Below are 26,903 nucleotides of genomic sequence, written 5' to 3' on the forward strand. Positions count from 1 at the left end.
TCACTTTCTCGTCCTGTATACTAGCATTGAGAGTGAATGTCACTTTCACCTTCACAGTCATAACTCATAGTATTCATACATACTAGAGTGAAACTTTCACTTTCATTACTCCTAGTATATATACTCGTATTCTTATAATACCACTCATTTACATTTCTATTTACGTTCTCTACTTTTTTTACATTATTTACATTTCCATTTTATTTACACTGTGTTATGCACTGTCACTTGAAGTAACTTATAAAACTATTTTCCACTGTTCACTTATATTTACATTCGTTGTTTTCTTGCTGTTTACACATTATTTACACTTTATTTACAATTCCACTTGCACTGTTTTACTCAATAAAAAGATCATAGTCACTGTCTATCAATTGTCAGCCCTTTACCTCTTTCCACACGAGGTTTAGTAGGGGGTAAAGGTCACAGGGCCCTTTGCATAGGGGTAAAAAGTGGCTGAAGTTAGCAGGAGCAAACAGACGTACCTTCACATTGGAAGATGACAGTGAACTGATAGGGGTGGGCCGGGGTGGCCTACCTAGGGAAATGCATTACTGCCAACGTCAGCCTCTTGATAGCTGCTAATATATAGCAGTGAAATGATTGGCAGGAAATCTAGACAATATATTATAAATTAGGTAGTTCCAGGTGAATGTAAATATTACTTAGGCTTCTCCCTTCCTTCCTTATATATATTTTTAGTACGAGAATAGATTATATGGCATATTTCAAGGGGAAATAAACAGCGAAAATTAGCGAACGAATGCATGTGAGGTGTTGTCAGGTGATAATTAGCCAATTCCAGGTGTATGGCACTATCACTTACCTTATTTCTTTTTTGTATATATTATTGGTATAAGAATAGGGCATAGGGCTTATTTCAATGGATGAAATCAGTGGAAAATTCCAGGGAAGATTTACTTAGCGTAGAATACAGTGTGGTGGCCTGCAATAATTAGGTAGTTCCAGGTGAATGTAAATATCACTTAGGTTTCTCCCTTCCTTTCCTATATATATTTTTGTTACGAAAATAGATTATACGGCATATTTCAAGTGGAAATAAACAGCGAAAATTAGGAAAAACAATCCAATAGAGAGCCAAATTCAAGATCCAATCATCTCGAGATGCCTGGACACACTGCATTTGGAAGACTGCAGATCACAGGCAGTAGGAAATACAGACAGAGGGAGGCAGCTCCTGAACTGACATGTTGCATAAATGAAGGACTGGGAGTAATGGTTAACTCTCTCATTAGAGAGTTGGACAATAAAGGGATGAGAGTTTGTTGCTAAATGGGTGCTACACACCCATCATAGAGGTCAAGGGATGCAAGCAGACAGTTCAGAGGAGCAGTGACCATTGAAGCAGTGATAAAAAAGAGATAAAGATGCAACAGTGCTGCAAAAGGACAGAGATTGAAAGGAGCCAGTAACAGGAGGAGAGTTAATGAGACGAAAAGCCTTTGGCTTCACCATATTGAGAAGAACTGTATGTAGGGATCCTCCCCACACGTGAGACCTGGGCTCTACATAGGGCGAATAAAACCCGTGTATAAAGTCAACAATTGTGCAGGGCGAAAGAAGGTACAGAGTAGGCTTAGCACACCTAATCACTTGGAAGCAGATTTTAGAAAAGATGCAATATGATCTTTCCAAGATAAGTCCTGAATCAATGAAACCCCAAGCATATTCAAGGATGATGCATGATTTAGCTGCATATTATTAAACATAAGTGGGTACTCTTGTGGAGATTTTGTTGGGTTGATAGGTGTAAGAACTGAGTCTTTGATGCATTAAACACAACAAGATTTTTTTTACACCAGTCAGAGATACGAGCCAAGTCAGACATTAGGTGTGCCATGGCCTCATCCTTTGTTTGTTGAAGTAACTGCTGTAATGGACGTTGCACGAACCGAATGGAAAGCTGAAGGGTGGAATCATCAGTACATGAATGGATATGGTTAGCTGTACAGCTTAGAAGGTCATTGATGAATAAAAGGAAAAAAGCTGGTAATAGGACAGACCCTTGAGAAATACCACTGTTAGTAGATCTAGAAAAAGAACGGTGGCCATCTACAAAAGCGGCTATAGAACAACCAGAAAGGAAGTTATAGATGAAGGCGCAGATGGAAGGATAGAAACTGTAAGAGGGCGGTTTGGATTTATGCCAGACTCGATCGAAAGCATTCGAGATGTCAAGTGAAATGTCAAAGATTTCGCCAAAATCCTGCAAGGAGGATGACCAGGAGTCTGAAAGGTAGGTGAGAAGATCGCCAGTGGAGCATCCCTGACGGAAACCATACTGACGATCAGAAAAAAGGTTGTGATAGGAAAGGTGCTTTAAAATTTTTCTGTTAAGAATTGACTCGAAAACTTTTGAGACACAGGATGTTAAAGCAATTGGAAGACAGTTTGAGGGTTGGGAATGGTCACCCTTTGGGACTGGCTGAATCAGAGGACACTTCCAGCACGAAGGAAAGGTACAATTTGACAGACAAAAGCAAAAGAGTTTACCTAGGCAGGTTGTCAACACAGAAAAACAGTTCTTGAGGATAACAGGACGAACTCCATCAGGCCCATATACCTTTTTAGTATTGAGACCAGTGATGGCAGAAAATACATCAGCTGAAGAAATTTTAATGTCAGCCATGAGGAAGTCAGAGGGGGAAAGTGATGGAAGAACAGCACTGGAATCGTTTAGGGTGGAATTGGAGGAGAAAGTCTGAGTGAAGAGATCTACTTTATCGGTAGAAGAAATAGCTACAGAGCCATCAGAGTAGAAAAGAGGAGGGAAGGATGATGAGGTAAAATTGTTAGAAAGGTTTTTGGCAAGGTGCCAGAAAGAACGGGAAGAATTCGAGTTGGAGAGTTGAGAGTGTCCAGTATGGATGAAATTATTTTTAGGAGAGTGAAGAACAGACTTAGCACGATTCTGGGTAGAAACATAAAAAAGATGTGATTCAGAGATGGGTTGGCTCTGGTACCTTTTATAGGCCCTCTCCTTGCTGTGGACAGCATTAGAACAAGTGTGTTTAAACCAGGGCTTTCTTGCATTAGTCAGTGGATATGAGAAGCGAATGGATGCTTCCATGCCCTACAGAATAACGTCCATAATGTGCAAAGTACACTCAGATGGCTTCTGGCCTTGGAAGGAATAATCATACAAGGGAAAATCAAAGAAATACTGCGTGAGGACCTCCAAATTTGCAGCTCCAAAGTGCCACAATCGACATTTCTTTGGAGGGTCCACAGGTTGTACTGGAGTGATAGATCAGATTAAGGAAGTAAGGTTGTGATCAGAGGAGCCCAACGGAGAGAAAAGATTAACAGTGTAAGCAGAAGGATTAGTTGTAAGGAAGAGGTCAAGTATGTTGGAGTTCTCTCCAAGGCAGTCAGTGATACAGGTAGGGTGCTGTACAAGCTGCTCTAGGCCATTAACGATAGAAAAGATGTAGGCTTGTTCACCAGATGGATCAGTGAAAGGAGAGGACTTTATACACGGTTTTATTCGCCCCTGTGTAGAGTACAACTCTTACATGTGGGGAGGCTCCCCACATACAGTTCTTCTCAATAGGGTGGAGTCAAAGGCTTTTCGTCTCATTAACTCTCCTACTCTTACTGGCTCCCTTCAATCTTTGTCTCTTTGCCACAATGTTGCTTCTTTATCTGTTTTCTATCGCTACTTCCATGGTCACTGCTCCTTTGTAGTGTCTGCTTGCATCCCTCCACCTCTACGACGGGCATGCAGCACCCGTCTAGCAACAAACTCTCACCCTTTTTCTGTCCAACTCTCTTATACAAGAGGTAATTGTTACTCCCAGTTCTTTATGCAACAGGTCAACTCTGGACCTGTCTCCCTACTTCCTATGATCTCCAGTCTTCCAAAGGCAGTGTGTCCAGGCATCTCGAAAAATTAAAGAGGTACTCCCTGAGGGCCTCCCAATCCGCAGTTCCAAAGTGCCACAATCGACATTTCTTTGGAGGGTCCACAGGCCGTACTGGAGCGATAGGACAGACTAAGATAATAAGGTTGTGATTGGAGAACCCCAATGGAGAGAAAAGATTAACAGTGTAAGCAGAAGGATTAGTTGTAAGGAGGAGGTCAAGTATGTTGGAGCTCCCTCCAACCTGGTCAGGGATACGGGTAGAGTGCTGTAGAAGCTGCTGTAGGTCATTAAGGATAGAAAAGATGTAGCCCTGTTCACGAGGTGGATCAGTGAAAGGACAGGAGAGCTAATGGTGGTGGTGAACATCAAAATCTCCTAGAATGGAGATTTCAGAGAAAGAAGAAATGGATAGTATGTGTTCCATCGTAGAAGTAAGATAGTTGAAGAAATTTTCAGTCAGTAGAATTAGGGGATAAGTAAACAGCGCAGACATATCTAGTCAGAGAATGACAGGAAAGCCGAAGCCAGAGAGTAGAGAATTCAGAAGAATCAAATTCAGAAACACGATAGCAAGATAAGTCGTTGCATACATATACACAACAGCCACATTTGGGTTTGAAATGAGTATAGAGAAAGTAGGAGGAAACAGAATAGGGTTTGTTGTCAGTTGCCTTAGACAGCTGAGTGTCTGTCAGGAAGAGAAGGTGAGGTCTAAAGCAGGAGAGGTAGTTTTCGACTGAGAGAAAGTTAGAGGAGAAGGCCACAAATGTTGCAGAAATAAAGAAGAAATGAGTCAGACAGTGGTTCCAGGCATCTCCCTGAGTCGTCACTGGGAGAGGGGCAGATTTAGTGCTGCCTACTTCTTCCTTCACTTTTATCATTCTATTTCTGAGTCTGTTCTCCTTTCTTCGTATTTCTCCCATTTTCCTGTTACTTTTCATTGCACTTCTTCCTCTTTCAGGTGGCTTTACATTGAGTGACAAGCCTAAGTGTATGTCCTCACTGAAAGCGAGAAGGCGAGCGTGAGTGAGAGCGGGCTGGGGTGGGAGTCGGGAGATTTTAAAGCACTGTAACTTTATATATGGGGCCGCACTGCAAGCAGTTGCAAGCTGGCAGCAGAGCAAGGTCACACAGGCTCAGGCAGAAAGAGTTGACAGTTAACTATTCTCTCTTGAACTGTGTGGGAAAGATGGATATAGAGCAGCTCATTGTTGAAGTTTGGGTAACACCAGCTATATGGGATGCATCCCATATTAAGCACAGTAACAGAACATATATTGCACAGCAGTGGAAGAGGATTGGAGAAAAAATAGGAGTTTCTGGAAAGTTTACTTAAATATATATTCTAAACATGCATACTAAATCTCGTGGTGATATTTGTTGCTTGTTTAACCCCTTAGCCGGGGGGCATCATTTTCTTGACACTCGGGTGCACTGAATCATACCGTGGGGCGCAACTTTTGTGATTCTATGTTATTTTGAAGTCGCCCAGGCTTTCAAGTGGTGACTTGTTTCATCTATCAGTACCGCCAGTGTCCAACAATAGTCAGCACTGCTAAATGTCATCTGTACTCCCATCCATTGTTGACAATTTAGCCATTTTCCCCCGTTCTTGACTCCCCTCCCTACCTCCCCTCCATTACCCTCTCCTCTCGCCTGCCTGGCCGCGCTGCGCTACGCAAATCTTGCCTGATTTTTGTACTGATTTCATCCATTGAAATGAGCCCTATGCCCTATTCTTATACAAAATAATATATATAAAAAAGAAAAAAGGTAATTGATAGAGCCATACACCTGGAATTGGCTAATTATCACCTGGTAACACCCCACATGCACTCGTTTGCTAATTTTCCCTACTTATCTCCCCTTGAAATATGTCATATGACCTATTCTTGTAATAAAAATATATATAAGAAAGGAAGGAAGAAGCCTAAGTGATATTTACATTCACTTGGAACTACCTAATTTATTATGTATTGTCTAGATTTCCTGTGAATCATTTCATAGCATATAAATCAGCAGCTGTCACCACACTGACATTGTCAACCCTTGCCTGCCCACATACACCACGTCATTCAGTTTAGTGTCATCTTTCGAGGTGAAACCATGTCGGACTCGCGCCCCTCCATTTCCTCCGCTTCTGCGCCCATTGCAAAGGGCCCTGTGACCTCAACTCCTACTAAACCTCGTGTGGGAAGTGGTAAAGGACTAAGTGACTCTGCTGTGGAATGCGAACTGGCTAATTTATCGATGATAATGATGGATAGTGACTTTGATCTTTCGGGTGAATCGTGTGATGAGCCTGAGGAGGAAATGGTGACAGAAACTGCCAGTACGAGTGCTTCAGTGTCCCAAGTTCGTCCTGGCTCCAAGGGAAAGGAGACCTTAGTGCAACAAGGGAAGGAATTTGAGTAAGGAGTGAAGAGGAGGCGGGTTAGCTCCGGAACAATGGCCCCGCATGACCCAGACCGCCATGAGTCCCAAGGTGAATCACCTCCCTGCTCTCCCAGCCCCACTTCACTAATATCTTCCACCTCTTCAACAGAAATTTCTGAGTCTTCGTCGTTGGAGTCTCCACCAGCACCTTCAGTGAAGGCAGACCATAGGGGATGAGGTAAATCCCTTACTTGTGGTAAAGTAGAGTAGCTTCTAGAGTAAGGGCTTCTAGTGGTACACGGCAACCTAGGGTCAGTCAGAGTGACCTTGAAATGGCCCAGTCTGCCTCACAGCCACCCTCATCCATCCTCACCCAGCCTACACTGCCATGAGAGGGAACCCTGGACGCCTTTGTGTGGACGGAAGGTTCCGATTTCGTCCCAGAACAACTCCACTTCGATAAGAGTTCCTCTGGGATTCAGCCTGCCTTCACTCTTGACGAGGATGCTGAGTATGTGGAATACCTTTTGGCCTTCCTTGATGACGAAGTCATGCAGCATATATGTGATGACACCAACAGGTACGAGTCACAACATGCTGCAAGTGGTGCAGGTGCAGCGAAAATGCAACAGTGGACCGTGCTTGGAGTGCAGGAACTGTATGTGTTCTTCGTCCTCATGCTTCTCATGCCCCATTCAAGGAAGCATGAGTTGGAAGGTTACTGGTCCATGGACCCCTTACTATCCTCACCCACCTTCAATAAGTACATGGCCAGAGATCGCCCCTGTAACAACATGGGAAACCTGCACTTCACCAACAACAATGTACCTTCCCAGGCTGACCCACTCTGCAAGATTCGGGAGATTCTGAACAGAATGAAGGATAAGTTTATGTCATTCTTCCACCCATTTCAGAAGGTTGTCATAGACGAATCCTTGGTTCTGTTCAGAGGACGTCTGAGGTTCTTACAGTACATTCCAAGCAAATGTCATTGGTTTGGAATCAAGTTCTTTGTACAGTGCGACTGTATGATGGGGTACATCCTTGACTTCGTCATCTATTCACCCAGCACTGTCGATCTGAACAAAACACACCCCCTTGACTTCTTAGGTTGTGTAGTGAAAGTGCTGCTTGAAAGGTATTTTGGTGGTAATCATGTGCTGTATACTGACAACTACTATACAGCACCGAAACTTGCTAAATACCTTTCAGAGAATGGCATCGGCTCCTGCGGCACTGTCAAGAGTACTTGTGCTAACTTCCCAAAATTCCCCGAGGCAGGAAATTCTCAGCGAGAAGACGTGCACCTACGCATGTCTGAGAAGATGCTGGCAATACGGTGGCATGACAAGAGGGTCGAGCACATGCTTACCACTGTACACAAGGAGGAACTGAAGACAGTGGGAAGGTCGACCGTAGGACAGGCGAACCTGTGATGAAACCTGATGCTGTCATCAACTACAATATCAACATGCGGCTGGTGGAGAAGTCCGACATGATGATTGGAGTGATCGACTGCCTCAGGAAGAATACTAGGTGGTTCAGGAAAGTTTTTCTGCATCTCATTGACATGACGATGCTGAACGCCTTCATCCTATACAAGATGAAGTTAAAGCCACCCAAGTCCTTCTCCCGGAGGTTGTTCACCAGGACGTGTGTTCAGCAGCTGCTTGAGAGGTATGGTAGGGTGACAGCAACAGCTCCAAGGTGCCATTCTGTTAGACTTCCTGACAGACTTGAGCAGAGGGCGTACATGGATCGGCACAGACTGGTGCAAATGCCTGCCACAACGAAGAGGAAGGCTGCAATCCACAGGTGCCAGGTGTGTGCACATACCACCAGATGCACACCTGAGCAAAATACACCTTTTGGCAGTGCGCTGAGTGCCAGGTTCCCCTCTGCGTAACCTGCTTTTTTGATTACCACACCCTGAAGTAGTTCTAAAACAATGCAAGTGGAAATGTAAATAATGTGTAAATACCAAGTGAAAGCAATGGATGTAAATATGATTGAACAGTGGAATATAGTTTTACAAGTTACTGCAAGTGACAGTGCATAACATAGTGTAAATAAAATAGAAGTGTAAATAATGTAAATACAATAGAAAATGTAAACAGAAATGTAAATAATTAGTAATATAAGAATATGAGTACAAACTCTTGGAGTAATGACAGTGAAAGTGAAAGCTTCGCTCTTTACGTAGTTTACTGAATGAGAAAGTGAATGCCTGGAGTGAAAATAAACTACTGTTACTGAAGGAAACTTATGGATAAATACTGTAGATATATATAAGTGTAATAAAGTACTAGGAATATAAAGTGTGAGTGTGATTATGAATAATAAGTGACAGAATACCAGCGGGGAACGAGCGCGGGTGGGAAGCTGGTACGCGTTTGTAGTTTACATTGCTTTCACAGTGTTTTTTTTTTGGGGGGGAGTATGGATTCCAAACTACTTGAAAATCATAGAAGAGTGTTTCTAGTGATAATATCAGGCTGTGGTAATCATATTATGTGGTATTGGGAAGTGTAAAATGGAGACTTCGTTACCCAGTTTCAGAAGTCTCCACAAGTCCTACGATAGTCGATGAAGGCTCAACAAACATCCCAGGAGAAAGCTGAAGGTATGTGCAATAAGCATATGTAATTATAATATTCTAGGACTAATAACAGTTTTTTTGCAAATATTTTTAAAAAGTCAGTCAGAGCACGATTATCCCCACGGGACATGCAGGGACCGCATCCGACATCCCCACGATTAAGGGGTTAAGAAAGAATAGCTGCCAATTTCAAGTTTTTATAGTCCGGTGAGAGATGGTAAAGATATTTTGATGCAAAATGGTTCAGTAAGGCTATATGCATCCTTTATAGCACTAGGAATGTAAGTGAAGCTAAAGTGATTTGATTTTGCAAGGGTACTGAGCCTTCATCTGAACAGAAATACCCTGTGAAAATGTGTCTCACATTTGTTGTCATTCTTGTGTAACTTTTTTCTGCTGAGTTAAAAAACTGCACATTGCCATGATTTTCTCACTCATCTAAATGAGTGGCTGTTGCACCTATGCCTTCCTCTTCAACAATCATGTTGTGTAGGACACAAACAGCTTTAGTGATGTTGGCTGCTTTTCAAATTGTCTCAATAGCTTTACTCATTATTCAGAATTTTGAGGTCATAATTCCAAAAGCACACTCAATACATCTTCTGGCTCTCGACAGATGTTACAGTAATTAAACACTCTTTTGTTGTGGTTTAAACTCTGTCTAGGGTAGAGTCTCATCAAATACCAAAGAAGAGGATAAGCTGCTTCCCCCAAATGAACATATGGTACTTTTTGCAGAGTTTTCTCTGAGTAGGACATTTGAAAGCATTCTCTTCAAGGCATCAAGAAAAATCATTTCCCCTAAACTCTCCTCCATCACTCTGTCTGCACCTTGCTCCAATATCTATTATTAAAAATTTGCAATTTGCATGTCACGCTTTATAAGATTATCGAAAAGAATTGTTTGTAGTTGTTGATTGATTGATTGATTGAAAATAATTACAATCTGGCGGCGCAACTGCCAGGGTCATATGCCGCCGGATGACAAAGTAGAAGGCACTGCAAAATGAAAAGTGTCTATTCAAAATAAAGTTAATATCTGTTAGTAGGAATAAAACACTAAAAATAATAAAAGAATGATTTATAAAATAATTACTTATAAAAGTGGAAGGAGGCCCGCCTCCTGAAGAAAACTAAAAACATCAGTAAAATCGTTAGAGGCCTCACCAAGCATCGAGGATAAACAGTAGGCACCATCTGCTCCCCCATGCCTATGAAGGAACCTTGACGCAGGCCCCCCAGACTCGGACACTCGACCAGCAAGTGACGGACAGTAAGGGGAACGAGGCAGTCATCACAGTACGGTTGAGTTTCACCACACATGAGGAACCCATGTGTAAGCCGAGAATGCTCAATGCGAAGCCTAGCAAGAGCCACCTCCATTCGCCGAGGCATAGAGGGAAGAACCCTTGGCACAACCACTCTCTGAAAGGTTTCTTTTAGTTTATTGTGAGAAACACCATCCCAGTGTCTCTGCCAACACGTACGAATTGCATACCGCAAGTAAGGTGTTACATCAGAAACAGGTAGTGGGTAGTCAGCTGGGGGCTGTTGAGAAGACGCAGCTTTAGCTAAAGTATCTGCCCTCTCATTGCCCACCACACCAACATGTGCAGGAACCCAACAGAAGTCTACACGGCGGCCACGGCGGCCAAGTAGAAAAAGCCACTCTAAAATTGATAAAACCAATGGATGGGATGCATTAAAAGACTCCAGTGCAGACAAAGCACTACGTGAGTCACTATAAATCACAAAAACGGATTGGCGGAGAGTAAAAATGATTTTAAGAGCATACAAAATTGCAGTCAGCTCTGCTGTATACACTGAAGTAAAGCCAGGAAGGCTACCGCCCCTAGTAAAGGAAGGGAAGACAACACCAAATCCTACTCCAGAATCAGTCTTAGACCCGTCAGTATAGACGGGGACAGAACCCTCATGAATGGAGGCATGTTCTAAAAAGAGAGAGAGGGACACCTGAGAGGGAAGTGAGCCCTTTTTTTCAACAACGGACCTACAGAATGTCACTCGAGGGAGTAGCCAAGAACCCACCCTTGGGATCCGATGTGGACAAATTGCCAGTCTCGGGAGAGAGAGGGCTAGCATAACAGACCGGACCCTGTAACCAAATGGCTTTGGGAAATTGGGACGGGTCTCAAAAACAGAAGATCGGGAATCCTGTGAGACAATGGCACAAGAAACTGAGTCTGGAATGCAGTGAAGACGATACCAACACCTCATCATTAGCAACTGGCGCCGCAAGTCCAAAGGGAGTACACCAGCATCTACCAACAAACTTGGAATTGGGGATGATCTGTATGCCCCGGTTGCCAGATGAACACCAGCATGATGCACAGAATTTAACAACCGGAGGCGGGCATCTGTTGCAGAGGAGTAGACCTCACACCCATATTCAACTTTAGGAAGAATAAGAGACCTATGCAAGAAGAGGAGGGTCTGACGGTCAGCACCCCAAGAGGTATGAGCTAAAACCCTCAAAGGCTCAAAGCTTTAAGACAAGCCACCTTAACAGAACGAATAGGAGGAACCCAGGTTAATCTTCTATCAAACAGAAGACCCAGAAACCGCGTATCTTCCACACAGGATATTCTTCTACCATAGAGATACAAGTCAGGGTCTGGGTGGACTCCTCGAAGACGACAAAAATGTATAGCCACTGTCTTTGCTGAAGAAAAATGGAAACCGCGTGCTTCTGCCCAGTCAGAAATTCTATTGAGAGCCAGCTGCAACTTCCTCTCTATCAGAGACATTCTAGACACAGTGAAGGAAATCGAGAGGTCATCAACATATAGTGATCCTCGTACACCATCAGGAAGTACACTGATGACGCTGTTAATGGCTACAGCGAACAGAGTAACACTAAGGATACTCCCCTGTGGTACTCCATCTTCTAGTGCTCGGGCATTAGAAAGCACTCCTCCCACTCGCACCCTTAAAATTCGGTTAGATAAAAACTGTTGAATAAAAATGGGTAAGCGCCCACGAAGACCAAACTCATGAAGAGAGAGTAAAATACCATGACGCCATGCAGTGTCATATGCCTTTTCCAGATCAAAGAAGACCGTGACCTGGTGTTGGTTAGTGGAAAAAGCCTCACAGACAGAAGATTCCAAGGACAGTAATGCATCAGAGGTAGATCGCATTTTTTGAAAACCATACTGGGCAGGGGATAAGAAGTCACCTCTCTCTAAAAACCACACAAGCCTAACATTGACCATATTTTCCAAAACTTTACATATACAAGACGTCAAAGAAATAGGCCGATAATTCGTCGCCTGTAGGTGATCCTTACCTGGTTTGGGGATGGGGATAACTACAGCAACACCCCAACAAGCCGGAAACTCCCCAGAACACCAGATCTTATTAAACAGTGAAAGCAAAAACAACAGGGACTCATCAGACAGGTGGCGTAAAAAGGCATAAGGAATATCATCAAAACCAGGAGAGGAATCATGGCACTGCGACAGAGCTGACTGGAGTTCAAAAATTGAAAATGGAACATTGTAAGGCTCTCCCCCAGCAGAGGCAAAACTGAGACCACGAGATTCTAGGCGCCGACGGCGGCAAGCCAAAGGTGTATCTGCATCCTTCTTTGACACACTGGCAAAATGGTCAGCAAGCAATTCTGCAACAGCAAATGGATCAGCCACAGTTCCACCTGGTGCAGATAAAACAGGAGGAAATGGAACAGTAAATTTACCTGAAATTTTCTTTACCCGGTTCCACACCTGGGTGATGGAAGTCCTCGAATTGATGGAGGAAACATAACCCTTCCAGGACGAACGCCTGGCCTCCTTTAAGACCCGCCTCATATGAGCTCGTGCCCTCTGATATGCCACCAAATACTGAGGATCCCCACGGTGACGACGAAGTCGTGAGAAGGCGATTCGTTTGGCTCTCACTGCGGAACTACACTCCGAGTTCCACCAAGGAACTGGACGTTTAGGAAACTGACCCTTCGCTTTTGGAATAGATAGTAGGGCTGCTGAGTGCAGCACGGTATTGAAATATGACACAGCCTCCGTAAGACAGCCAAACTCATTGACAGAAAGGGAAATGGAACTTAATTCCCTGAAATATGGCCAGTCAGCCTTATCCAGAAGCCAGCGAGGAAGACATGGCTGAGGTCCACCTGCACTAGCAGTTAAGAGTAACGGAAAATGGTCGCTGCCATACAGGTCTGGCAACACATCCCAGTTAAAATCTAAAAGAGCATCAGCTGAACATAAGGACAAATCAATGGCAGTAAAAGTTCCTGTCTGGCTATGGAAATAAATCATTATATTGGAGTTTAAAATGCCTAACTCCTCATCTTCCACTAAAGAGGCCAGCATAACACCCCGAGGGTTGGCCTCACTGTTTCCCCATAGTGGATGGTGACCATTCATATCGCCTAGTAACAGAAAGGGAGAAGGAAGGCCATGAATAAGGCGTTCCAGATCCGCCCTTTCAACAGTTGCACTAGGAGGTAGATAAAGACTGCAAACTGTATACTGCCGACGTAAAAACATCCGGACAGCAACTGCCTGCAAGGGACTGGAAATATCCAGATGACTACATGGAATATCCTGGCGAAGGAAGATAGCAGCACCTCCATGACGACCTTGGCCCAGCACAGGATCAGAATAAAAAGCATTGTAGCCAGAAGGACCAGCAGGAGCAGTATCACCAACCACGGTCTCCATAGCAGAGTAAATTGAGAAACTAGATGACACAGTTCCTCATAGTTAGCACGTAAACCCCGACAATTCCACTGGATGATAGAACCCATAGTGGAGGGGAAAATGATTAAGTGCGTGACTGTACACCTCCTGACATGCGAGCAGGTTTGGAATGATGCTTAGGAAGGCCCTTGGTAAGAGACTGTCCAGCACCAGGAACCCGTGCTTTATGTCGAACATCCGTAGGCAAACGTGAGGACGTGGAAGAGGAAAGTTTTACAACACTCTTCCTTTGAGGTGGAATAACATTCGGTTTGGATAGATGCTTGGAGGCCTCCTTGGGTAATGTGGGACGGCCAGTGCTACCATTAGAAGCTCCAGAAGTGGAAACAGAGTTGACAGGATTAGAACCCTGCAAGGTTGACATTGTACTTTCCAGAACGGATGCATCAGCAGTCTGTCCAACACCATCCCCAGGTGGGGACCTGACTACAGGTGAACCACCAGCAGCAGCTTCCATTTGGCTAGACCTCTCAGCCTCTGAGGCAGAGGGAACAGTAGAGAGGTTGATACAAGGTTCGACAACAGAAACCTTAGGTGGCCGGCTTTCAGGCTCTGAGGACTCTGACGAATTACGATGACGTTTTCCGGATACAGAAGGAGCCTCGTTCATACTGGACAAGGGGGGATGAGTCTCGTCAGCATGTACATCTGCCACCACCACAGAAGTACGCGAACCGTCAGCCACTGAGGTGGAGGCAGAGACAGTTGGAGCAGTGGGTGGATGAGCATCAGTCACACACATATCAGTAATTCCAGGGTTAACAACATCCGTCAAATCAGCAGTTGGGGAAGTGGTCACTGTAAAGGGTCGTGGCAACTTCTGGGACACAGAACGACGTACAGGTGCCCCAGAAAGGACAGAAGCATAAGTAACTCCAGGCCGAAAGAAGAGAGTCTGGGCCCTCCTCTTTGCTTCTGGAAAGGGAACCTTCTCACGTGCACGAATGCTCAAAACTTCCTTTTCAAGGCAGTAGCGAGGACAGTTTTTGGAAAATACAGCATGAGGACCCCCACAGTGATAGCATTTAAGGGGTCCTGGACAATCACTGGTATGACTCATATCGCCACGGGAAACACAAACACCAGGAAGGCCAGCCAGTGCACGTCGGCAAAATTTACTAACATGCCCATACCCCTGACAGTGAAAACACCGCTTTGGGTTTGGAACATAAGGTTTCACAGGCAGAGAGAGCCAGGCAAGTTTCACGGAAGCAGGCAACGTCAAGCGGTCAAAGGTCAGAAACAGCGTCGGAGTCGGGGTCAGAACACCATCGATCTTCTTCTGTACCCGGTCAACCTTTAAAACACCATAAGAGCGTAGTTCTTCTAACAACTGTGACTCAGGGTACCGCAGGTGGTCTCGAGAGTAAATAACCCCCTTACTTTGGTTGAAGGTGCCATGGGGTACACAGGACATACTATTGCCAGATATGGAGGTCAGATTCCGGAGACGGGAGCTTTCTGCTGGAGAGGACACCTCAATAAGTAGGCTACCATCCCCCTGGGTTGAGATCGCCGGTTCACGGCCACAAGCAGAAACAATGGCTCGGTGTAGTTCAAAAATATCTATATCCAGCACGGAACCACCAGCAGAGGGTTTCAGTACTAGATACTTAGTGAAGGTCTCAGGCTCACTCTCTTCCAGATTGAACCCCGGAGCCAAATCAACCCGACGTGACCTCCTCCTATTCCCAGTTGAACGCTGGGTCAGAGGAGGATAGTCCTTTGGGGCCTGGAAAGGCTCTAGTGTGGCAATCGAGGATGATGCTTCCGCAGAATTACCAGGGACAGATGATGTGTCGTCAACAGTATTTTTAGTTAAATAATCCATTAATATACAACAGAAACTGCATTCCCCCACCCCTCCACCCACCATGGAGCCCTACAAGGGGAGGTCATATCCCAGGGATAACACCACTGGCGACCCCAGAGGTAGCAGGAGAGTATACGCGGGTAACCACCAGGGGACCTGGGCAAGGGTGACTCCAGGACGATAGAAGCCACCAGGCCCCCCAGTGCCCACTTGACCCTAGCCAACGCATGACCAGCCGATTGACCTGGTCGGGCCCAACCAGGCCACCCGTCTAGCCAGGATAAGGGACCAAAGAGGTGTATTGCTAGCTGCAGGGCGCATTGTGCAGCATCGCTCAACCTCCAGGACTCCCGTCTCCCAGCATTACGGGACGCCACGCACGGCAAACACGTGGGGAGGCAAGAGTCCCGCCCTAGATGGCAAAATGGCAGGGAATAACATCACCAGCAGGCCTCCTCCACCAGTGATGTAGGGGGTGCTTGGTCCACGTGACCGACAGATGCCGAACCCTACAAAGGTGGCACCGCCAACCACGCTTCAAGCCCCGCCACCACGTCAAGGTGACCCCCCTCAGCGGGGTTGTAGTTGTTGAACATAGATCCGCTACCATTAGGACACATAAGTCATACATGTTTCCTGTCAGTGCAGCCATAGCAATTGGGAAAATTCCATTTTGATGCAAATTCATCAGCTGACCGTCTGCAGACTGCTTCATCTGGAACTGGCATGTATAGAGGCTGAAGTTCATCCCAATTTACTCTGCAAACATCATTAACAATGCCAGGAATAGTTGTTTTCCCCAATCTAAATGCAGATGACATTCTTTGAAAAGATTATCCAGTAGCAAGGTATCGGTAAAGAAAAAAAAATATTTCATTCATTATAAACGATGTGAAGCTTTGTTTTTTTACATGTATGTATAATTATTACACCGGGCACAATTTTTTTTTTTTTCAAAGAATGCAGTCAAGAAGAAATTTAAGAATCTCCATGACCAGTTCCGGCTAGAACTGAAGAAAGTACCCACGGGGAAGTTAGGGGATCTCGGATTATCTATTGATGATTATCTAAGCTCCTGGCCATGGTTTAAGATGTTCTTTCTGAAAGATCAGATCCAGGGAAGATTAACTACTGACAACTTAACTGGGACTTCAGTAAAGAGGAGCTGTGATTTAGACTGTGCATAGACAGATCCAGTGGAAGGGCAAAGCCAAATTTCAACCTGTGATTCACAAGACCCTACCCAAAATGAAAGACAGCATCCTTCCACTTGAACCTCTAATAAAGATCTATCTATCTATCTATCTATAGCCCGACGCCCTAATCCCGCAAAGGGTGGCCGCAGACAAAACGCCTCCAAGTCGCTCTGTCACCCAACATTTGACTACCCTCCCCCCAACTCACCCCCCCCTCCCTCATATACCTCTCAACTCCATCCCTCCACCTCATCCTCGGTCTACCTCTCCCTCTCCCTCCCTCCACCTCACCTACATACACCCTCTTAGTCAGTTTTTCATTCTCTATTCTCTCCACATGTCCAAACCACCTCAGTGGATTTCTCCAAACCTTCTCAACCACATCCACATCCACCCCACAGCGTTCCTTCACCTCTTCATTCGTCAACCTGTCCCTCCACGTCACTCCACTTGCTTCTCTCAAGTAACTCATTTCCACTGCTCTCACTCTTGACTTGTTCCCCTCTTGCAAGGTCCATGCCTCGCTTCCATACGTCAGGGTAGGGATCACAATGCTGTCATGCAGTGACTTCTTAACTTCCATACTCACCTCCCTATTTCTCATCACTGCTTTCGTGTACCAACAACCTTCCATCCCTGCTGTACCCTTTCACGCACTTCATCCCCCAAAGTTCCATCCTTACTCATCACACTACCCAAGTACTTGAATGCACTCACATTCTCCATATCCTCACCATCCAACCTCACTGCACACTCTGTGACTTCATTCCTCTCAAATACCATAACTTTACTTTTGTTTACATTAACTTTCAGATTCCTCCTCCTACACACTGTCCCAAAACTCATTCACCAAACCTTGCAACTCCCATTCATCTTCACTCAACAGTACTGTATCATCAGCAAACAGCAACACCGGAAGCTTCCAAATCTCACCCTCATTCATTAGAGCCACCCCCACATCCACTGCCCTACCCTGCACCTCCTTTACAACCCCGTCCATATATATATTAAACAGCCATGGAGACATCACACTACCCTGTTTCAGTCCCACATTGAGATCAAAGAACTCACTCAGCTCACCATCCACTCGCACTGTAACCCTAGCTCCCTCGTACATACTCTTCACAGCACTCAACAATTTCCCCTCCACTCCATATATTTTTAATACCTTCCACATCCTTGCCTATCTATTCTGTCATAAGCTTTCTCCAAGTCCATGAAGGCAGCATACACTTTCCTTCCCTTCTCTAGATACTTCTCCACTAAACATCTTAGAACAAATATCTGATCTACACACCCTTTTCCCTTCCTAAATCCCCCTTGTTCTTCTCCAACTAGCTCCTCTGTCATATGCCTAACCCTATCAATGAGTATTCTACCATATATTTTACCAGTCACACTAAGGAGGCAAATACCCCTATGGTTACCACATACTTCTCTCTCTCCTTTTCCTTTGTATAAAGGAACAATTATACCTGATTTCCAGTCCTCTGGAACCCTTCCCTCTTCCCATGCCAATCTAAACAACTTCCATATCCACTCCACAACAATCTCACCCCCATACCTAAGCATTTCACCGCACACTCCATCAATTCCTGGGGCCTTTCCCAACTTAATATTCTTCATCGCTTCCACTACTTCCGCCCTACTGATCTCTTCCTTCCTCCTCTCATCTCTTCTTCTCCCAACCATTCCCCAACCACTTATACTCGCACTGCTCTCACTCTCCACATTCAACAAATCCTCAAAGTGCTCCTTCCATCTCCTCAGTTTCTCTCTCTTCTCCACCAACAATCTATTATTCCTATCTTTCACTCCCCTACTGTTTCCCCTTTCACACTGCCTTACTTTTTTTACCTCCTTCCAAAACAATTTCTTACTCTCCCTTCACACTCAGATTGCTCCCAAACTCCTCATCCACTTTCTTTTTACTCTCCTTCACCAGTCCCTTAACCTCCCTTCTCCTGCTCACATATACCTCTCTCTTCTCTCTCTCATCTTCTCCCCTACCTCTACCCCCTAAAAAAAAAAGGGGGGGGGGAAGGACTCATCACTGAAGGACGATTTTCTTGTCACAGAAAAACAATAACTTGAACTGCTAACGAAGCAATCTGAAGAGGAAAATGACCCAGATAGGATGTTTCTTCTTGGCCTTTTACCATCAGTGAAATCCTTAGAACCACAGACAGCACATTTATTTTGCATAAAAGTTCAACAGCTGCTTTATGATGCTCAGTTTTCCCAAGACTTTAGCAAATAGTCAATAACCAATCCCATTCATATTGAAAGTTATAATGTGTTCAGTTTACCTTAGAGCTGTTTCACTTAAAACAATTTTTAATTTTTGAACGGGGATTACTTATTAGATTGAATTTACATTATCTTTTATGTTTATCTGTTAACGATCATATATATTATTATGTATACGGTAGTAGAAAGGGGCTTTCGCAGTCTATCTTCAATAAATCCTAGTCACTTGAATCTTATATATATATATATATATATATATATATATATATATATATATATATATATATATATATATATATATTGTTACGGAACAGAGAAAACTGTCCCGCAAAGTTCCAGGTTCAAAACAAAGAGTTAGGTAAAATTACAAGTTAAAGTTTAATGCTACTAACAACAAAACATTCAGGACTCATAGGGATAATGTAATGGTAAAAAACAGGTTAAATATATGGTTAACTGTAATAGCCTCTATTAACACGAAATTAGCAAGAGTAAATTTATCTAAGTCAGCCCTGATAAAATGAAAATACCAGATAATACTCAGTGAATGCAAGATATATTATTTCAGATACAAAATACTATGAACAATGGCTGACACGAAACCCCACATTAATCACAAAAACCTTACTAGGCCTAAGAATCAACACCTTATGCTACACAGTACAAGAAAAAATGCAATAACACTTATACTCAAATTACACAGCTGCTAGATGGCTGGAGACTTCCTGAGCACTCACAATAATAACAACTGTACAGGGGAGGACAGAGATGTGAACAAAATGAGGAGTAGATCTAAGTGGCAATAATGCAGAGACTGAGCTCATTATATAGGGGCCGGCAGAGCTTGATACAGCTTGTAAGAAGGACACGCAAATGAAGCCATGGGGACAAAGAGTTGACAATCCTGCTCTGAACAACAGAAAGAACGACTTACTTTACTATAAAGGTAGAAGGGGGGAGTGAGGTAGAACACGCTCGTGATCAAACATGCAGCCTACTGTACGTTAGAATTACACAAAGGATGATGAAATCATAGGCTATGTAACACCTCCCCACAAAGAAAAAGAAATTTACAAAGGAAATTTCTTATTACTCTAAAACAATCTGTCTAAAGTCTAGATAAGCAATCTGCAATAACATTTTCTTTCCCCTTGACATGTTGTATGTCTAATGAATACTCCAGAAGAAGTAGACTCCATCTTGTCAATCTCTGATTTTTATCTTTAAACTAACTAAGGAATTTCAGTGGGTTATGATCGGTATAAATGACTATGGGGTCAAAACCAGAACACAAATAAAATGAAAAATGTTGTAAACCCAAAATCAAGGCCAAAAGCTCTTTCTCAATAATTGAGTAGTTCTTTTGAGGTGGAGTGAACTTCTTACTGTAATAAGATACAGGGTGTTCAATACCCTGATCATCCTCTTGCAGCAAAACAGCCCCAGCTCCTGTATCACTTGCATCAACAGCCATCTTAAAAGGCTTAGCAAAATTTGGAGTAGCGAGCACTGGCTGACTTAATAGGATAGCTTTAAGTTTGCAGAAAGAGGATTCACAGTTATCTGTCCAGACAAATTTAACTCCCTTTTTCAGTAGGTCTGTAAGTGGTGATACAAGAATTGAAAAGTTAAGAACAAATCTCCTGTAATACCCTACCATTCCCAAAAATCTTTGTAGCTCTTTCCTACTTTTTGGTCTGGGAAGATCACTTATAACCTGAACCTTAGCTCCTGGTGGTGCAACATGTCCATCACCAATTACGTACCCAAGGTACTGAACTTTAGCTTGACCAAACTCACACTTTGATAAATTAGCTACAAGATTAGCCTGAACCAAACGCTCAAGAAATTTACTGACATGGCATAGGTGATCTTTCCAGTTGTCACTGAAGATTAATACATCATCAATATAAACAACACACCCTGCCAAACCCTCTGTTACAACATTCATGAGCTTCTGAAATGTGGCTGGTGCATTCTTCATACCATATGGCATTACAGAACATGCAAAAGTCTTTCCTAGTGTTACAAAACATGAGATCTCCCTAGCACGTTCAGTCATAGGTACTTGCCAGTATCCCTTTAACAAATCAAACTTACTTATGTACCCAGCCTTTCCGATCTTGTCTATGCAATCTTCCATGCGAGGGAGAGGGTAAGTGTCTGTTTTGGTTATCTGATTAACACGTCTGTAGTCGATGCAAAGCCGCTGTGACCCACCTGGCTTAGGGACTAGAGTGACAGGAGAACTCCACTCGCTCTGACAGGGCTCAATCATCTTGTGGTCCAACAGGTAGCCAAGCTCCTTCTGGATGAGAGGAACTTTCACTGGGTTCACACGGTAAGGAGGCAGTTTAATTGGCTTTGCGTCTCCAACATCGACATCATGCATCAACACAGTGGTTCTTCCTGGAATGGCACGGAACACTTGCGGGTACTCCTGCAGTAATGCCGAAAACTCCTGCCTTTTCTCAGGAGGTAGATGAGAAAGCTTAGTCTGGAGATCATTCATGATATCAGGATTCTTCCCCAAACTATCACTCAGGCTCATACTGCATGGGAGAGCTTCACTTGCAGACTCGGGTGGAACAGCTACAGTGCAGACTGGATTATATTCGTCCCGCCTGTGATATAACTTTAGCATGTTGATGTGACAAAGTTGTTTGTTCTTTCTACGATCTGGTGTCGCGATGATATAGTTGACATCACAGAGTTTCTTCTCCACGAAATAAGGACCACTAAACTTGGCTTGAAGAGGTTGCCCATGAACTGGTAGCAGAATCAAAACCTGATCTCCTGGCTGAAAGTGGCGTAACCTGGACTTCTTATCATACCAAGTCTTCATCTTCTCCTGAGCAGCTCCTAAATTCTCTCTTGCCAGCTCTAAAGCAGTGGACAGCCGTTCTTTGAACTTCATCACATACTCCAGCAGGTTGACGTCATCTTCCTCCGACAGCCAGCATTCCTTGAGTAACTTAAGGGGTCCTCTTACTTCATGGCCAAACAGTAGTTCAAAAGGTGAGAAGCCCAGTGATTCATTTGGAGATTCTCTTGCGGCAAATACAACAAATGGAAGACCTTTATCCCAGTCTTTCTGATGTTCCAAACAGTATTTCTTGAGCATCGACTTGAGTGTTTGATGATATCTCTCCAACGCTCCTTGGGTCTGGGGATGGTAAGCTGAAGACGTGATCTGGGTGATGCCCAACTCTTTCAGAGACCGCTTGAAAACATTTGACATGAAATTACTTCCCCGGTCTGACTGTACCTCCTTGGGCAGACCAAACCTTGTGAAGAACCCTAGCATTTCCTTAACCACGTTCTTTGCTGAGATATTTCTAAGTGGAATGGCTTCAGGATAACGAGTAGCCATATCAATCAGGGTCAACATATAAGAAAATCCTGAAGAAGTCTTAGGAAGAGGGCCCACAATATCCACCAACACACGGGTGAAAGGCGCCTCAAAAGGAGGAATGGGAACTAGAGGTGCAACCTTTTCGGTCTGATTACACTTCCCCACAACTTGACAGGTGTGACAAGACTTACAATACCAGGAAACATCCCTGAAGATACCTGGCCAGTAGAAGTGTTTCAAAATGCGTGCCACAGTCTTCCTCACTCCAAGGTGTCCTGCCAAACTGGAATCATGAGCCACTCTAATGATATCCTGCCTACAAACACGAGGGATGACAACTTGATGTACAACCTCCCATTCACAGTCGGCTGATGCTGTTGGGGGTCTCCACTTCCTCATAAGTACCCCTGACTTTATATAATAACAAGTAGAAGCACCAGCTGACTCTTCCTCACTGCAAGCAGAGTTAGCTAGACCTTTCAACTCAGGGTCAGCAACCTGCAACTCAACCAACTCTTGACGAGACAAATTATCAACACTACGGGGTACTGCCTCATCTGGTGAGTGGTCCAAATTAGCAAGAAAAGTGTCAGCTAGGATAACATCATCATCATCATTATCCTCTAAGTCACCAGTAACTTTAGACTTAGCCCAAGTGACAGCACATGCAGGGAACACATCAGGGACATCACAATCCTGGGTCGCAGCCACTGGCTCACTAGACAACTGAGGAGCAGGACACACTTGACTTCCACCAATATCATTTCCAAGTAAGAAAGTTACACCTGACATTGGGAGTGTCTCAACCAACCCAACCATAACGGAACCATTAACAAAACCAGACTCTAAATTCACTCTGCACAGAGGGACAGAGAAGTAATTATTCCCTACACCTTGTAAGATTACAGTTTCATCAGAGGAATTAACATTAGAGCCTAGAACACTGGTCAGCATAAGGGATTGGCAAGCACCTGTATCACGATATATTTTAACTGATTTCCTGTCATTACTGTCCAGAGGACTGAAAAAACCATCAGACAGGAAATTAGCACATGAACTCTTGAGAGTGTCACCCACGTTACTGCTCAAAAGAGGAGCTTCATCATGAGCATTTAATTTACCCCTCAAAGCAGGTTCAGTTAACTCAGTTAAAGAATTCTGGGAACTCTCAAGGGTGGACACTAGACCAATTGACTGAATATTTAAAGACTCCTTTTTGTTCACATCACGCTGTCTCCTGAAACATTTCTCCGTAGTATGACCAAGCTTACTACAATAAGTACATTTACTTTTCTGAAATCTAGAGGTGAAGCTGGTATTTACTTCCTGAGAAACATCATCTTTATTCTCTTTCCTGTTACCTGTACTCTGAGTAGAGGCAACGTACTTACTCTCAGCTTTCCTTTTTTCTTTAGAATATCTCTTGTGAGTGAGAACATATTCATCAGCTAAAACTGCAGCATCAGACAAATTATCTATTCTTCTCTCATCAAGATGTAGGCTTACATCTTTACTAATACACCTTTTGAAGTCCTCCAGCAAAATCATCTGCTTAAATTTGTCAAAATCAGAATCCACATTCTTAGAATTTAACCCCTGCTCTAACAGATCTTCTTTGATTTTTGCATACTCAACATGGGACTGCTTATCTTGCTTATAAGTTGTCCTAAATTTTACTCCATAGGCTTCAGGAACAAGCTCATAGGCCTTAAGAATCAAGCTCTTAACTACATCATAATTATCAGATTGATCCTGAGGCAAAGATGCATAAGTTACTTGAGCTTTACCGGTGAGAACAGTTTGAAGGAGTACTGGCCAATACTTTTTGGGCCAATTAAAACCTGTAGCTACCCTCTCAAACAACTGAAAATACTTTGTTAAATCAGATTCATTAAAAGGAGGGACAAGTTTAACATTTTTAGCCACATCAAAATCATCAGAGCTAGATGATTCAGTTCCACCTTGTTTCATGCGATACTCATGGTCTGCCTGAATCCTAGCAATTTCAACTTGTGCCTCAGCCTCCTTAGCTTTTGCCTGAAATTCAGCCTCCTTAGCACGAGCCTGCTGCAGGGCTAGCTGTAACTTAGCTAATTCAATCTGCGTTTGCTCATTTGGAGGAGTTACATTAAACAAGCTTTCATTAATCATGTCAACAATTTGATCTTTAGAATGATGAGAGCGAACAGCAATTCCCAATTGTTGAGCAACAAGCTTAAGTTCATTCTTTGTTCTGTTTTCTACATCACACACTGTTTGCACATTTGACAAAAATCTTTGGCTTCATCAAGTGTAGTAATAGTAGACATCATGAATAAATCACAGTCACAAAATATCAAGCAATATCCTTATGATAATATCCTGAATATCCTGATAAGAGGTCGCCAAATTTATGTTACGGAACAGAGAAAACTGTACCGCAAAGTTCCAGGTTCAAAACAAAGAGTTAGGTAAAATTACAAGTCAAAGTTTAATGCTCAAACTAACAACAAAACATTCTGGACTCATAAGGATAATGTAATGGCAAAAAACAGGTTAAATATATGGTTAACTGCAATAGCCTTTATTAACACGAAATTAGCAAAAGTAAATTTATCTAAGTCAGCCCTGATAAAATGAAAATACTAGATAATACTCAGTGAATGCAAGATATATTATTACAGATACAAAATATTATGAACAATGGCTGACACGAAACTCCACATTAATCACAAAAACCTTACTAGACCTAAGAATCAACACCTTATGCTACACAGTACAAGAAAAAATGCAATAACACTTATACTCAAATTACACAGCTGCTAGATGGCTGGAGACTTCCTGAGCACTCACAATAATAACAACTGTACAGGGGAGGACAGAGATGTGAACAAAAGGAGGAGTAGATCTAAGTGGCAATAATGCAGAGACTGAGCTCATTATATAGGGGCCGGCAGAGCTTGATACAACTTGTAAGAAGGATGTGCAAATGAAGCCATGGGGACAAAGAGTTGACAATCCTGCTCTGAACAACAGAAAGAACGACTTACTTTACTATAAAGGTAGAAGGGGGGAGTGAGGTAGAACACGCTCGTGATCAAACATGCAGCCAACTGTACGTTAGAATTACACAAAGGATGATGAAATCACAGGCTATGTAACAATATATATATATATATATATATATATATATATATATATATATATATATATATATATATATATATATATATATATATATATATATATATATTCCAGGGCTCGTATACACAATCAGTGGACATCTGTCGTTCTAAAGCATGGTAAATGGGAATGATCGTGTAAATGAGATGGGCTGAACTGCCATCTCTTCCTCAGCTACACTCTTTATATTGTTTTTGGTCACAATGCCTCCAAACTAGGGCTGGGCAAGAACCGTTAAAATTGGAACCGACATTTCCGATTCTCAATGCCAAAGAAATTGCTGGAACCGGTTCTAGAACCGGTTCCTAAAGGTAGCTGAGTGACATAATTGCTTTCTATTGTAAAGTCTTAATTTGCCAGCTGGGAAGGACAGCATATGATGTAGGTGAATTAAATAATTGATATTTACAATTTTATTTCTTTATTTATTTTTCGGAATTTACTAAAACATAGTTCTATCAAAAATGATAATGCCAACCATTGGGAAATAATAATGCCAAACAATGAAACCATTGGGAAATATTGAATAAACATATATGCATCTCTTCATCTTTATAAAATATAATAATGCTAACCATTGGGAAATGTTGAATAAACATGCTTCTCATTATCAAAAATTAGTGTTGGCGGAACCTCTTCTTGGGAACCGGTTCCGAAGTTGGGAATCGATTCTGAGTTTACCTCATCAGAATCGCTAGAACCGGTTCTTGCCCGGCCCTACTCCAAACTGATGAGTGGTTAGACAACACTAAAAGGAACCCCAGTGGTACATGCCTGATTGTTACTGCTAACAGTTCCTTTAGAGAGACTGGCTTCCTGCAGTTAGCAGTATGTTTCTGAAGCCGATGCTCTGTTAGAGATAGCAGCTTATGGAAAGTTCCAGGCTTCATACGGAAATACTCATAAAACTTTTCAGGGTCCTCTTCTGTTCGGTGTGTGAGATGATGGTATTCACTATGTTGCTCTCTCCCCTGGTGTATCTGGTGAACCCACTGCTCCTCTCGTTTAAGACGTAGTTCATGCTTCAATAAACAGTACTGTTTTTCAGTAACAGCAACTTTCGTAGGTAGGCCATTTTTTAATTTTTTGCGCCAGGGATCGTGCCACCTGCAGTCGCTGAGGGCGACAAGACGACGTTGCCATGTAAACTCGCGTCAAACACCACAGTTCACTCTCTCCAAGTGCAGACATTCAAACGGTCCAGCCCACCCAAGTTCTCGCTCGCACCCGGCTTCTCGCTGTCAGTGAGGACATACAATGTTGGTTTCCTGTAAGCCAGGAAACCATTTACAACATTGGCTGGTGACCATATAAGCAACCCATACGTGTTCCCTATGTGTCAACAAGTAACTTGGCGGAGGGTTAGTGACCTTCCTTTATAAAACAAATAGCTCAGAGATAAAATTTTGCCACCCTCTCCGGGATTTCATGGCATCTGGATATATATATATATATATATATATATATATATATATATATATATATATACATACATATATATATATATATACATATATATATAT

The sequence above is a fragment of the Coenobita brevimanus genome, chromosome 33 (genome assembly GCF_032717465.1).
Source record: "Coenobita brevimanus isolate Jiangsu-jjx chromosome 33, ASM3271746v2, whole genome shotgun sequence".
NCBI classification, from domain to species: Eukaryota; Metazoa; Arthropoda; class Malacostraca; order Decapoda; family Coenobitidae; genus Coenobita; species Coenobita brevimanus.